Source organism: Nelusetta ayraudi, unplaced genomic scaffold (genome assembly GCF_046127955.1).
Source record: "Nelusetta ayraudi isolate G7.1 ecotype Tasmania unplaced genomic scaffold, CSIRO-AGI_Nayr_v1 ptg000135l, whole genome shotgun sequence".
Lineage (NCBI taxonomy): Eukaryota > Metazoa > Chordata > Actinopteri > Tetraodontiformes > Monacanthidae > Nelusetta > Nelusetta ayraudi.
Genome location: NW_027466185.1, coordinates 7,591,282 through 7,607,688, shown reverse-complemented (window position 1 = coordinate 7,607,688; position 16,407 = coordinate 7,591,282).

Genomic DNA, 16,407 nt, shown 5'->3' with positions numbered 1-16,407 from the left:
AGGGCAGGGATGCAACAGGAATGCAGCTCTCACAGGACATAGCCCCCAACTTTGCTATTAGACTAACAATATGCTGAAAAGTAGTTGCAATTACAGAACTGATGCCTGATTTTAATAAAGAAAATTATGCATTTCTATATCAATACCAAGGATCATTATCCAGTTTTATGTCAATATAACTTCCTAATTTCAACGACTTGCCGTTGTTTTTTGAACTAATGAACCTTTTGTAATTTTGAAGGAACATTTCTATGATGGTGAAAGTGGCAGTGGCTATCTGGCGTGGAGGCTTAAAACTGCACAGAGGAGAAGTGCTTCATCACAGAGCAGAGGATCGTCACGTGAGCTGACTGGAGGACCAGCAGCCAGAAGAGAGGCCTCCGTTAGTCCTGAGATGACCTTAACTGAAGAGCAATGCAAGGAGGCCATGGCCTTAATGAGATACTGTAGTGATGAGGCTACTATCAAACAGAAGATGAAAATCACATTTGAACGACGCCAGAGTTAGTCCTGGATGGAGAGAAATCCTCAGATGTTTTGACTGAGTTTCCCCGCTTCAAAGATGTCAAAGGCCTGGTATTAAAAGCGTGCATTGTCCTTTAAGTATGAATCAATGTTAACAACATTTCTCTCACCAAATGTCAAATATCAAAAATATGTTTTCAAAGTACTTGTGTGTTCCATGAATTTAGGTGTTTACATACATACTGTATGTACTAAAGTTGCTGAATGTATATATTAATATTCTTCCGGTCAGTCCCCAACTAATAATAATAATTCATTGTCTTTTGCAGATTGACCAAGACTTCATCCTGCAGTTTGGAGAAGATGTAGCTGCAAGATTAATGGAAAGGTTATTCCCAACTGTAGTTGCTCCAGAAGGAAAATCTGTGAGGGTTTAAGAGGTTTTTCAAGTGGCCCTAATGCTTTCAATCTGTTTCACATTACACTTACCTTGTGGGAATTTTTTGAATTTGGCATTGCCATGTTATGATACAAATGACAAAGTGACTCCATGGTATTTGACTATTCTTATGAATTAACATTGACGTCTCTGTTTTTCACAATCTATAGGTGTTTGATTTTTGATTTTCTCAAATATTTTTTCTCTGTAGATGGCCCACAAAATTCAAACACAAGATAATTCAGCAGTGTAAGGCACTCTCTGCATCAAGTGAGCTTGAGGAGCTTATCTATTGTGCTGAAGCTACATTGGATGAAGAGGAATTTGGCAACAGTCTTGCCCTTGGTAGTGTGGTTTACTCTTTTTTTGTCCTTGTCTTTTTAGGTGGAGATGTCATCCTCAATTAATGTTTTTTCTAAATTATGTTCTAACAGTCGTTTGTTTCCAAATACTGGCTGGGACAGTGATCTTTCATCCATTCTTCTCCTCCTTCACCTGATACCTCCCTCAGCCCAAGGCCGGAAAAGACCAGGCAAGGTGTCTGCAGCCCAAGCTGAGAAACATCTTGTTGTGTTCAAGAAGGTTTGTGTTGTTGCTTATGAGGATGGAAAAAATAATTTCAATCATTATTTTCATTTAATCTGTGAGTTTAAACTTTTAATTTTGACTTATTCTTCATCCTCAGACTGGAACAAGTATTCAGGAACATCTTGAGTCTATCAAATGTGCCACTCAACCATATCTTCTTGCTGTTGGAATGAAGAGGAGCACCACCCATGAGTTTTTCATCGTCTTGGACAAGCAGGTCATACCATGCAAGTCAACCAGTTCCTTAGGAGCTTTTGATGAGCTTTTTAAGGCACACTTTGTATTTGGCACCACATACAACCAGATGCTCCACAGCATGTACACCTTCATTCAGACAACCATTTACAATATAGATATTGGTCAAGTCCAGGAGAGCCCGCGTGTTGCTGAGGTTAGGGCCAGGCTGCTGCACTAGTGACTCACAGGGTGGACATCATATCTGTCACTTTTCACTCAAAGTTTATTGGATTTGAAGTTGGAGTGATTTCTCCAACTCATTTGGTCTTAATTGATATTATGGGCCTGATTTGTTTTGTTTGCCACTGTCATTTTGCAGGAACCGATAACCTTGTTAGGCACATGCGATTGATTCATGGTTTATATCCAGGTAAATCACTTCGCCTAAAATGTGCTCAGGCAGGGTGTTGTCATGTTTTTGGTACCTTTTCAGGTTTCAGGAAACATTTAAACTGTAAACATGCTGAGACCATTGAGAGTGAAGCTGAAACTGAAAACAATGAAGACAGTTCTGAAGCTGCAGATGATACTCTGTCACAACACTTAGAAAGATCAGCCACTAGCTCTGATGTCCTGCCAGTGCCTAACATCAGTACTCGTGATATGTGTGCGTCTGCTATTGCGCAGCTTCAAGTTGCTGGTGTGGGCCAGTCAGTTTTGAGCAATTTAGTGTCATCCATGGAAGAAGTTATAATGGAGGTACAGGGTCAAACTAAAGAGGCAACTTTAAAATGTTTATCCTCTCAGAACACAGATGTAAAAGCTAAAATTGAGCAAACTTTTAAAACACTTGAAAACCCTTTCACTGCATTGAACACCGAATCAAAGCGTAATGCATATTTTGAGCAAAAATGGAAAACTGTCGAACCTGGCGAAAAAGTGCTTGGTGTCAGATTTGAAAATAGAAGAAGCAGAAGCACTGGAACTTATGATCAAGTAGTTGTAACTGACAAATTTTCCTATGTTCCAATATTAGAAACATTAAAGTCTATTCTCAGCAATCCAAACCTCAGTGATATGTTTATGTCAAGCCACACCGCCAAGGACGATGTGTATTTTGACATAAATGATAGGGCGCATCTGAAGAAACATCCTCTTTTTTTCTCAAAAAACAAATGCATCGCAAATTCAATTATTTTTTGATGAGTTTGAGACTGCTAATCCATTAGGCTCAAAAAAGGTATACATAAATTGGGGGGCATATATTTCAGACTGAGAAATATTCCACCAAAGTTAAATTCATCTTTAATCAACATACATTTGGTTGCACTTTTTCATGCCCAGGACATTAAAACGTACGGTTTTGACACTATCCTTGAACCAATCATAAATGACTTTAAAGTGCTTGAAACAGATGGGGTCAAAGTCCCGTTGTTCAAAAATGCACTTTATGGCAGTATTGTGCAGGTTACGGGTGATACTCTTGGTATACATAGACTATTCGGGTTTGTGGAATCGTTCAGTGCACGGAATTGTTGTCGTTTTTGTATCCTTGAAAAGGGTGAATTTCAAACTGTGTTCTGTGAAGACGACCAAAGCGTGATATTACGGACTAAAGACATGTTTGCTGAACATTGTCATGCTATACAAACAAATCCACAGCTACCTCATGTGTATGGTGTGAAGCGTTCATGTTTGTTAAACTCTCTGAAATATTTCAACACAGCTGACAATTTTTCTGTGGATATCATGCATGACATTTTAGAGGGTGTTGCACAGTTAGAAGTAAAACTTGTATTGGAGTATTTGCAGGAGAACCTCATGACTGTGAAAGAACTGGCCAATAGAATAGAGCCATTTAACTATGGTTACACTGAGAGGAGAAATCGCCCCACTGCAGTCAAGTTACTTGATGGAAGCAACGATTTGGGTCTAAACGCCATTCAGTCGTGGTGTTTACTGCGTAACATGCCATTGATTTTTGGTGACGTAGTGCAGAGACGATAATTACTGGCACTTGTTAATGTTATTGCTGCAGATTGTAAATATTGTGTTTTCTCCCATCCTAACAACTGGTATGACTATCTTTCTGAAGCACATTATTATTGACCACCATAAGCTTTATAAATGTCTATTTCCGACAAGAAATCTCTTACCCAAGCATCATTTCATGATTCATTATCCACGTTGTATCAGAAATATTGGGCCACTTCTGCACATGTGGTGTATGCGTTATGAGGCCAAGCATAACTTTTTCAAAACTCAACTCAAAAGTTTCAAAAATATCACAAAGACATTGGCAAAAAAACACCAGAAATACATGGCCTTGCATTGGGAATCTTTCAGCCTGAGCAGAGTAACTCACGGTCCAGGAAAGATGTTACAGATTGCAAATTTGCAAGGAGGTCCTGAAATTGCAGCCAAACTAAATGTGGACATATCTGCTAATGTTCTGTTGGTCAAATGGGTAAAGCATTATGGATCAGAATATTGCCCTGGCTTAGTAGTGTGTCTTGAGATGAACGAGGAGTTTCCAGTATTTTGTAAGATCAGTACAATTGTAGTGAAAGATGAGCAAGTTGTCTTTACTGGCTCTGCAATGGAAACCATTTGTTTTGATGAACATTACCATGCATTTAAAGTCATGTACAAGCCATCCCAGGCACTTAAGGTGTTCAGTGTGCAAGGGCTGCTCTATTTCAAACCAATGGATGTTCAAATGTCTTATAAATCAACAGATTTTTCAATGTTCATAGTGCCATATTGCCATATGATGCAGCCATGACCAGTGTTCTTGGTTTTGACTTTGTACTCCCTCTCACTGAAAACCACCGACTCACCATTTTTTTCCTCAGTATTTGAATTTGGATTTTTTTTTTGTTTGTTTATATTCATTGACTCTTTGAAGGTTTTAGTTTAAAATGGGTGAAATTATTTTTGTAGAGCATTTTAAATGCACTTAAATACTTTTTATTGGCTGTGAGAAATGTCAACAGTTCAACATGTACAGAACAAGTTTTTCTGCATTGTTCAAGTAAATATGTTTTCACTTGATGAGTTTTTACATGTTATTAAAACATGATGTTTACTCTAAATAAACTAGTATTAAGCTATGTATAATTTTGTGTTTTTTCCCCAATGCAAAAAAATATTTTTTGTGTCATAAACCTAGAACACATATCTAACACTGGTAAGAGTAAGTAAAAAAACAAACACTGGAGTGATTTAAAAAAAAATAGTGTTAAACAGGTTTAACCGGACAAGTTATGTCTTAACACTGAACTCTTCAGTGTTGAATTTGAACAACACCAAGGGTGTGACTTTCTACGTAGTGTAAAACTTGATTAACACTTTTTAATGTAGTATAGTGTAAAATAATAACTCTTATCAGAGTAAAATTGACTCTGAAAATTTAACTCTATGTCCAGTGTACATTTTACACTCTGTAGATAAGGACCATATGTTCACTGAGGTCGTGTTAAAATGAACTCTTTAAGTGTTAAATTAACACTGGTGATTTTACTGTTTACTAGCCGGATGCTGCAGCTGGGCCAAACTGGAGCCCCGCGCTCTGATTTTGTGTAGCCTACAAATATTTATAAAGTGCATGATGGTCTCACTCAATCGTTTGACAATATTTTTGTCATTGTCATTTTTTCTGCAAAACTTTGATGCAGCAATGTTGGATTTCTCGCTATGTGCTGAAGTGCTGTAACAGTGTGCTTGTATGTATTCTTACACTGCTGCAAATGCATGTACAGTATTGGTAACTTGAGCATGTAATATTGTAAATGTTTTTTTTGCAATATGTGAAGGACTGATCACCTTTATGCAGTCCTGCAGCACTAATAACCTGAGGCGAGGTGATGCTGATTGAGCCTGAGACCAGGCCGGTCACTTCCTGTGTGCATTTTGCAGCATTTCAATTGCTGCACCGTGAAATTTCCTGGCCGTGCTCGGCAATAAAGCTTCCTGATTGCATTTATGATCTGCAGTTTAAGGCGGAAATCCTGCCCCTCTAAATCCCTGCTGCAAACATCAGTCACTCCCAGCAGTAAATATTGTCTCTTTGCTCTCTATTGACTATTTTGGTTCATGCTTCTTGTTTGTTGGTGGACACACTGAAGGTGGCCGAAACGACTCCAGAGTCATTTTTTTCCTTCTATTTATTTTGTTGGATGAGCCGTCGCCGGTTGCCCTGTTTTTGCCATGAAGAAAGAGACGTTCTTGCAGAGCGACAGGAGGCTGAGGTGGGAAGCAACAAAGTGCAAATACGTTGTTGATGTACTTAAGTCAATTCTTCAGGTATCTGGACTTCACTTGAGTATTCCTTTTTCTGGCGACTTATTAGTTTTACTCCCGACATTTGTACACACGTATCTTTACTTCGTACTTCTTACACTGGAAAAACGTGCTCATTACTTTTGTGTTTAAAAGTTTCTAAAAGATACAAATTCCTGTTAAAAGTGATTTAACATTATTATTGTTCTATTTGAGCTATGCTGCTGTCCAGTTCAACAAAGTGGATGCTGTTTTAAAGGGAGATTATTTTAGAGAACCTTGGCTTTGGATTCACTTTTCAATTTTCAGTGCAGAGAAAAATAATCATATAGAAAATAACATTGGTTCCTGTTATTCAAAGTGTCAACATCCAATAATGGCTCACTGGTCATAAATATTACTGATTACAGTTTGTTTGTGCTGCAGCTGAAAAAGAAAATAAAGTGTAATGTTGAGAGGAGCAGAACTGTTCGAATGATTGAGACGCTAATGCAAGACCTCTGACCTCTGGTCAGTTCAATCCAGATTATTCTGTCACCTTTTCATTTTTGTTTACTTTTTCCGTGAGTACATTTCAGAACCTGCACCTTCTTACTCTTACTCAAGTAAATCAGTGCTTTTACTTTTACCAGAGTATTTTTTTTCTTTACACAAGTATCCATACACTTACTTGAGTACATAATGTAAATACTTTTGCCACCCCTGACTGTAGGGGGCACTGTGTCAGCATGCTGGGTGTGCTATTCTCCTTTTTGTCGAATCTGGGAAGTTTTTTGAAACTTCGGTAAAAGAGCCAAAAACATTTAGTGCGGCTTTAATCCATCGGCCAGCCCGCGGCTTCCTTTTAAAAACTGAGCGGACGCAGCTGCTGTCATCGTGGATGCACTCCAGAGGAAATTTGAAATTTTGTTGAGCACTCCGAGGCCTCCGTTGTCGTCTCCGCCCCTCGGACTTGTCAGTCGGCCCATTAGGAGGTGGGGTGGGAGGCGGGGCTGGTGGGGGAAAACTGCCTTCTGCAGGTGGCGGGAGCCGAGAAAAGCTCCGGGCTGGTTAAAGGCTCGGCTCAGACTTCTTTCTGTGTGTGTATTTTGTATTTGCCGGCGCAGAGATATCTCCCTCGCCACAAAAGGAGCCGTGGCTGCGGGCAGCGGGAGCTGTAATAACATGTAAATACGACGAAAACCTGCAGAGCTTCCTGCAAGACGGAGCATTTTCCAAAGGATGCTCATTATATCCAGGGCCAGGCCCCTGCTTTTTTTTTTTTTTTTACCTCTCCCTTCCTTCCTTCCTTCCTTCCTCCCTTTTCTTTTTTTTTTTGCATAACAGTTTAGCCATTTTCTAAAAGCCTCCTCCGTTTATAACATTCACGGGCGATGATACGTAATTATCAGGGGAGGGAGGCAGAGCGAGGCATTAATTTTAAATTGCCCGGGGCGAGTTTTTTTATTTTATTATTTTATTTTTTCTCCTTTCCGAGAGCACACAGCCGCGGAGAAAGCCAAGGTGTTTGTCTCGTTTCGGCAAATCTCTCCTGGGGGCCGGCGGGCTGGGGGGGCGAGGGAGAGCGAGAGGGAAGCCGGAGCGTCTCTGTGGGGAGCAAAAAGAAGGAGAAGAGGCGGGAGGAGGGGAAGAAAAAGCCCATCTCGCAGGCACAGCGGAGAGAAAGTTTCAAAGGGGAAGTGGATGATACATTTCATCTTGGAATTTTTCACCCGACGGCTTCAAAAGCGATGTGTTGTTGTTTTTTTTATTATTATTTTTATTTGTCATTATTTTTATTATTTCATTTTATTTTTTTGGTCGGTTGGGTGTCGTCCCTGTGGCTAGTAGATTTGGAAGCTTTGTATATACCGCCTGAGAGGAGGATAAGGCACAGGAAGGGTGTGTGTGTGTGTGTGTGTGTGTGTGTGTGTGTGTTTGTGTGCGTGTGTGTTTTGTTTTTTTCAGGGGGATGGATGTGCACCATTGCTGCAGAAGCTTTGATTTGATTGGATGTTGCATGTTCAAAAGTCCATTGCAGGGGGGGAAAAAAAACATTTTTTTTGCCAGTGGCAAAACAGAATACATTTGAATGGAATAAAAGTGAATGGGAGTCTTCTGAAAGTAATGGAAAATAATGAAATGAATTTTTAACCTTTTCAACTTGGCTTTTAAATTCACATCCATTCACATTCTCTTTTGCCTTTTTCGATTTCTCGTTGCTGTTTTCATGGAGCTTCCTTCCTTCCTTCTGTCCGCTCCTGCTTTGTTTGAAGTCGTTGGGGCTGCTTCTACGCCCGAAAGGTGGTGCGTAAAAAAAATGTAAAATAACTGATTATGACCACAGACGGACAATTGGGTTAAAAAACTGGCTGGAGGAGGCGGGACGGTCGATCCGTCGGCTGTCTGGAGCCGAGCAGCGGCTTTTAATTCAAAGCTTCAAGGAGTTGAAGATGCGACACGGTTGTTGGAAGAATCAGACGGCGCGGACGATTGATGTTTAACGAGCGGACAAAGTGTCCCGCGGAGAGGAAGATGATGTCTGTTACAGCCTCTTATCCCACCAGGGATTGTGATCTGACATCGCTTCCTGTTGCAGTTGTACGTAAGATATATGTTGCTGCTAAAAGAACTTTTCAGAAGCATTTCAGAAATGTGTGTATTATTGTGTGTGTATTCGCCGCCTTGAGCGCTTATTTCGCAACTTTGCGAACTTCCCTGGCACTGCTGCTGCGCTGCTAACGGGGTAAAAAGAAAAGTCACTTTGCATGCGGGGAACGTTGTCTTCCTGCTAACCAGCATATGGCTAGATTGGCAGCGTTTGTTCTGATGCGCCTTTGTAGTTGTGTTGTTGTTTTGGAAAGAGATCTCCCGTCAAAACAATCCCAATCTGTGTGGAGTCGGCCCCCGTACGAGTTGCGGAAACAAATTTTGAAATGTTTGTCTTTTCCAGTGTGTATGGATACGTCGGTCAACTAGCAATACACATCCCTTAGTGTTTTTCTACTTCAAACTATTAACACAATGTTGTATGTATTCTATGTATGTTTCACTGCTTTTACTGAAGCTCTCTCAGCATACAACCTGAAACCGGATGGAAAAAAAACAATGACGTCATTTCTCATTTAAATATACAACCAAAAATAAAGTAGCCTGCTCAATACACTACAATATAGTTGGCTGCATTTCGTTTCATACCAAATGCTGCATTGCCTTACAGGCGCTCACACGTGAGGCCGTCCTGGTATATCCTCATCAATCACTTGTACTGAGGGAAAAGGAAAAAGGTGTTTCTAAGAATCGTATTCCGTAGTCCGCGGGCTTAAAACAATTCCTAGGACGGTATTCCCAGATCGGGATGGATGAAAAGGTCACTCGCGTCTGAACGGGATGAATAATGCAACAAAGCTGTAACCAATTGTCTCTGTTATTAGCGTTCGCATACGAATCGGCCTTTTGACGGAAGTGTGGCATTCTGACGCGATGCAGAAAGAATTCTCCACATCCTCCACTAGTGGCCCAACCAAGTAACAAGCCTTTCAAGCTGCTGCTTTAGTTGTTTAGTTGTGTAACACCTGGATTGGTGAAGGTTTTTACTCAAGTAATGTGTTTGACTCTTTGTTCTACCCATAAGCAGATGGACAGTAACACTTCCACTTCCACTTCCTGAACTCGGAATAAGCGCTACATGCTTGCAGGGACATCGGTTTCTATTTTTTGTCCTCTCGAGCGGAACTAGATCGAATTCCAGCGCAAAGGCGTGAGCGGGGAAACGGTGCATTAGAAACTAAATCGGATATCAATCAGCCAGCTGCCCGTGTAGTCTGGCGGCCGACAGACGTTTTCCGCCCGGCCAACTGAACCGACGCCGTTGCGAATGTGACGGTTGGCGGTCCTAGCGTCGCGATTACACGAGCGAATCGATGCGTCCGCGGCACTAATGGGATGAATAGGTTGTTTTCACATGACGTCACACGGCTCAGATCAAAGGAGGAAGAAGAAGGATCTGCTGTCTAGAAAAATTCATGGATGCTTCCATTGCTCTGATCGAGAAAAAGAAAAGCTTTTTTTAGAGGTCCAAAGAGGTTGTTAGAGGTTGTTGTTCACAAAGGTGAGAGGTGTAAAAAGCTCACAGAACAACGCTGCAAAGAGTGGATTGTAACCCTAACTGTGCAGTCGGGAGGAGGTTGGGAGTCTGCTACTGCTACAATATTATATATATTATATTATATATTTTTCATCAGAGGCGCGTTGGCGAGCTCACTGGGTTTTTGACATCTTGAAACTGAACTCTGTACAATACGGACTCTCCTGCTGTTTCCTCCATAGACTTACCCTCCATTTCTACTTCCTGCCCTCCATCTGAATTCACACCACCTTCGTGCCTCATCATAACCACCTGGCCGAAACCCAACCATTGCTTTGCTGCTCTGTCCTCACCCCGCATGTGGACGGGGACAATTGAACAAAAACAAGCATTCTGCTGCTGCTATGAGAACAGACGGCCCTGCTCCCTGAATACTGCCCCCTGTCTGCCGAGTGAAGCGAAGGCACAATGAAAGCAAAGCGGGTGGGGGGAGGAGCATAGTGCGGTAGTATTGGTCGATCCCTGGTAGTCACCTGGTATCAATACCAAACGGTGTATCCGTCTCGCCCACCGCTGCTTCTTTCCACATTATTTTGGGGAAACAGAGCGACAAGCGAGTGCTGGAAGTTCGGAAGAAGACTTCACCTCATGGTGCGTAGCCCTCCAGACCCTTGGGTCCCACCTCCTCCTTATTTCTATTCCCCGCGGCCCTCTGCGCTGAGTCATACCGCCGAGGTCGGCCAACGGTGACCCTGTTTACCGAGCTCCAACAGATCCCGAGGCTTCTCTGTTGCACCTCTGGCCCCGCCCCCTCCTGCTGTTTAGCAGTCGCCCGGAGCCGGGCGTAGAGCGCTAGAGCCCCCCTGCCCTCCTCTGAACCCTTGCCACCATCACACCCCCACCTCCTCCTCTACAGGATGATTATTAAATTAAATCGGCTCTCCTGGGCGATCACCTTGGTTCCGCTCGGCTGCCTTGGCCGTGAGGTGGACTTCCTTGTTTTTTTTTTTCTTCAGTTTTCCTTCTCTCCCCCTACACACATGAATAAAGATGAGGTCAGGTGAGATCTCGAAAGCGGCATCACCGCGAGGGCGGGAAGGACGTTCGCACTCGCCATCTGGAGCGGACCGATGTATGTGCTGGAGTGGCCCGGGTTCAGTTTAGCGAGTGGAGAAGAGGGCGGAGAGACTGGAGAGTCCCTGAGCTTTAAATAAACAAGCAGAGTTTATTCCAGGCAGGATGAGGACACGGGTTCGCCGCTTGGCGCGATGCAGCGGAGGTTAATGATGTTGGGTGAGGAGAAGCCGCAAGTTGAGTCATCGGGTTGTTTTGATTGGAAGGTTGTTGGTGGGCGATCTAATGTTGTCCGTGGTACGAGAAACAGCTGGCGTTTAGAAAACACAGACTCAAACTTGAGTGGCAAGATTTTGTTTGTTGGTTGTTCAAATGTTCCACTCAGTGTGTTTTCACATCCCACACTCCAAGCGTTTCCCTATTGTTCCGCAGGCTTTATCACCTCCGCTTCCTCCATGTAGCGCCCTGCGATAATGCATCTACACTTCCCATAGCCTCATTTATTCACTTTGAAATACCTCATGGCAACAACGCCTTTGTTTTGTCTCTCTTTCTAGTTTCTTTTTAAACCAAACTTTTGGAGATTCGCTCAATATTCTCTTGACATTTTACGGAGAATAAACAATTGCGAGCCTCCGGAAGGACGACATTTAAGCGGACAAGATAAAAAATAAAAAGGAGCACTGTGAGGTGCGAAGGGGGGGAAAGTCTCTCTGAAGCTTTTCTGTCTAATAAAAATAAATGACTCCATCGGCCGGCGAGTCCTCTTGGAAAATGTCGACTCCTGCGAAGCCAAGGAGTTTGCAACGTTTTCAAAGTGACGCTCCCAGACTTGGAATCAAAGTGGAAAACAGGCGGGAAGCCAGCGAAAAGTAAAAGCTTTCAGGACGACAACTCTGCGGGCAGGAGAGCGACAGAAAAAAAGAATGAATAAAAAAAAACAGGAAAACTTTTGTTCACCCGCTTGTATTCCACTGCCCTGCAATTGTATGTGGGAATTTGGCGCCCAAGTGTGTGATGAAGGAGGTGCGGGGTGCAAACCAGGGGAAGGGTTGTGCGTTCTTTGATTCCTGCAGGAGAATGAATGACTTTACCGGCCCATTACCGCTCCGGCTGGACAGAACCTTATTGTTCTTTTGTTCTGCTGCTGGAGAAGCTCTTGGGGGTGGGGGGGGGATTCCTACAATGGATTCCTATTGATTTTTCTGGCATCGAATTGCACGCGGCTCCGATCGCAAACTACTGTTTCTTCCTCGTTGGCTCCCCCGCGGTTGGCCCCTCCACCGCCGCCACCTCCCACCCACGGTTAACTTTCCAAAGCAAACAGATGACGCGGCGGATGAACTGGGGAAACGGGAGCAGGAGAGACGGGGAGTGTGAACGGCAACGTTGGGTGAATGCTAATCGACTCGCCTGGAGTGAAGCGTGCGGCTGCAAATGTTTTCTCATGCGTGGGGGGGGGGTGGAGGGCGGTCGGAGGCACACCATAAATAAAGTATAGGAAAGCATAAACTAGTGTCCCTCATTAATTAAAAACCCTGTTTGAGTTAAAGGACGCGTGGCGGCGATAACCCTTTAAATTGCTTTATTACAAAAGTAAAAAAAAAACAAAGGGGGGGGTTTGTTTGAGGGAGCCTTTGAAGGCAGCGGCGCCGACTCACAGCGCTTTTCCATAATGCGTTTGAAGGCGACGCATTGTACGTATGAGAAATCAAAGGCGTGAGGAGGTGGGGAGGGAGAGGGAAAAAAATTCAATTAAATCGACCCCTCGCAGAGGAACAGCTGCAGCGGAATGAAGCCGTGGAAACGGAAGAATAAGTGCAAGAGCAGCACTGTGTGAAAATGAAATAAAACGGAGCGGCAAGCACAATCGGTAGGCCTTGATTTTTTTTTTTTTTTTTTAAAGTGCCGAGCTAGGTGTATTTTTTCACTCTCTTTGGTTTTTCTCTGCCGCTACTGTTTCTCCATCGCGGCACCCGGGAGATGATAAGCAGCCAGGCGACCTGAGAGACCCTCCTAGCACCTCCAGGTGTTTTCTGGCCTTGAAACGTTCATCCACTTCGCACACAACAAAAAGCACAACAAGCTGCGCTGCCTCTTATCGCCGCTGGAACAGGAAGTTGATGACGTACTAGCAAACTAGTGCAAGCAACCCTCGCGTTTTCTCAAAAATCCACCCTGAAAAGACCCAAAATGATCGTGGATTAGCACGACGACTACCTGGACACCTCTGAACCTTCATCACGTCCCGTGCTGGAGTCGGCCACACTTCTACGACTACTAACTTCTATGAAGATAAACACATGCACCCACGACGTGGACGTACGTGCCTAAAAAACAACTGGGTTTCGCTAATGATGCGCAGCGCTGACGCGCTTTCCCTCTCGCCCGCACTCGGCGTGAAATTGCGGCCATCTGTCTTAATTATGCTCTCAGCGCCTGGCTAGCGGCGTGGCGCTAACTGGGCCTCCCTGTACGGTGAATCACGCCCTGTTTCATTGTCGACTGAGTGCCGACACAAAGTTTGCCATAGTCGATTTGTTTGTTTTTCCGATGTAGCCGTTGCGTCGAACATTAGCCACGGCGCACCCGCTGCTTCTGTTTCCTCCTCGCGTGTGAAATCTCTTTCTCCCTTTTCCGAAGAGAGCGAGTGAGTCAGGGCAGCGTATCCCGACGCCTGCTGGGACATTTACCACGCGCCATGCGCTGATAAAACCCCGTACTGCGGGGGAAGTGTGAAGGCACGCGTCTGCTTCGTCTGGAGCACTAGCGGTCCTTAGTGCATCACAGACTCTGGCGCGGGTGAAATAAAAAAAGAAAAATCAAAGAGTTTATTGGTTGAAGGATTCATAAATTAAAAAAACAAAAAAAACAAAACACTTCTCGTCCTTCTCAAATTGAACGGAGCGCTAACGCACTGACCAACCCTCGATTTCCCGCCACAACCTCTGCTGATGACTCTCCTCTTTTCGTTCCATTTTTCTTTTTGGGAGAAAATTCGAAAGCCGAAAAAACACATGCCTCTCGCTGCATTCTGAGCAAAGCATTTGTTTTTTTGTACGGCTTTCATCCTTGAAGGGCAGCTTCTCCTTTTTTATCATTTATTTGTTTATTTTCTGTTTTTTTTTCCATGACCGGTGCCAAACATAGCTCTTCCCTGCTGGCTACTTCGTTTCCCCCCCCAGTCGACTATTATTAGACAACCGGGCCCCGATTCCGCTAAATGCTGCGTGTCGCCCTTGCGATGAACTCGACCTTGCCGTCGGCTCGGGGGCCTCTGATGGATGTTCCCTGCGTCTGCCGACTAGCAAAGAGGAGCTCGCGCCATCCGTTTACCTGCAGCTAATTTTTCCATCGCAAACGGCACCACCACTTCAAAGATGACTTTCCCCCACCAACCTCATTCCGTATCGCAAACCCCGCTCACCCACACCTCCCCCTCCCCATTCCCGCATCCCCCTTCTCTCAGTTCAAAGGTTCAATTTCTTCCTTAGCGAGCGGCAGTTAGCCGCTTCTCGCTCCCCTCGGTGTGCTATCGGCGCTCCACCGGAGGCCCGGCTTCTAATCTGCAGCCTCGGAGGGAGGTGTTCCCTGCGTCGGGCCACTGGCCCAATCCATCTGTCTTCATCAGTGATCCAGGGTGGCGGTGGCTACGGTGGGCTCGTGGCCAGCGGGACCCCCTGCTGAGCACCGGCTGCTAGCTGCCCTCCAAGTGGGACGCATTTACAGTAGGGAAGGACCGCAGGACCGTCCGTCTGGCTCTCACGCTCCCACCGCCTCCCCCTAACCCCTTGCCACACACAGACACACATGCACCACATACACACCATTGTATTAATCAATCTGCAGGTCCAAATGTCCGGCTAAGCGTCCCCAGCGTCTGTTAAAAGTCTTTGACATTTTTTCCCCCGACAGTGTGAGATGCATGTTGTGATCAATGATGCCGCGTTACGTCGCCTGGCAAGAATTTGTCCATTTTTCCCCTGGTTTTTGTCAAGACAGGCTGTGTCCCTCCGCAAAAACAAAGTCCAGAATGTCCCATCCAGTGGTGTAATTCTCAAACACTCTTTCTGTTGTCAGCCTCAGTGGTGAGGTCCGCTTGCCATGGCGTCAGCGTTCCCCCGGCATCGGCTCTCTGTCTTCTTGCAGCTTTTCTTCTCATTCGTGTGTGTGTGTGTGTGTGTGTGTGTGTGTGTGTGTGTGTGTGTGTGTGTGTGTGTGAGAGAGATAGTGTGATTATGCAAACTCACCGCTCTCTGCAAAGGCTGGACTTTGTGTGCTGGCCGAGATGTTTGCCCATGTCGGTCCACGGCGGATTGCAGTGCATTTAAGTTTGGGATTGGGGTCTGGTGGAACCCTATAATGACGCGGCAAAGCGCTGGGATGCATGATGTCAGGGCCAGCTGCTAGTGGCTTGCTATTGACAAACCATGTATTTATTCATTTATTTTTTTAAATTAGGCTTCGAAATGTGTTTAAACATCCAGCGTAGCTTTAGGCTCCTCCTCTCGTGTCTCCCTCATCCTTTATTCTACAGTGGTTCCAAACAGTGGTTCCAGCCTGCATCGACTTCCTTCATCCAACAATCAGTGTTTTTTATTCTTTAGAAATGAGCAAACCTCATTTGCACTGTGGTGGAATAAAAACAAACCTAAAAAAGATGAGTTGGATCGAAACATTTCAAACCCGATTATAACCAGATTATGATCATTTTTATGAAGATTCTCTGACGGGAGACTCCAACAAGAATGGGATTGGACTGAACGTGCACACCGGTAATTTGCTGACTTCTGTTTGGATTCCCGTCCTCTTCCACGGCTGCTTGCGCCACGACTGAGCGACGCCTCCGAAGTTGCCAGACTTTGTGTCTTTGTGGCGTGCGGTGTCGTGGCCGTTGCTGCTTCTGTGAATTTGACATTGTGATTGGCCGATGCCTCTGCACAGTCGTGCAGGTGTTCAGGGGGAAGCCACCTCGACCCAGAGGGCAACAGGACTCCTTTCTCTCGGCTTGAGACTCACCTTGTTTTTGCACAGAATGCCTTAAAAACAAAAACAAACCCAGAACACTTTTCTGGAAATGAAGTCTCAGTATTTGAGTCTCCAAGGCCTTCAGTGTGACTGTGGATCGTCGACAACAATACCACTCGGGTTTCTCTCGATGTAGGTCCCTGCTAACCGGGACGCCGCCGTCTCTCCGGAATGAATGGAAGACGTCGTTGACGACGCCTCCGAGGAAAGACGCTTTACTTGGAAGAGCTCCAGCAGATCGCAGAATGCGTTGTTTTTTTTGTGTGCGGAGCAGAAAACAAAACCTAGC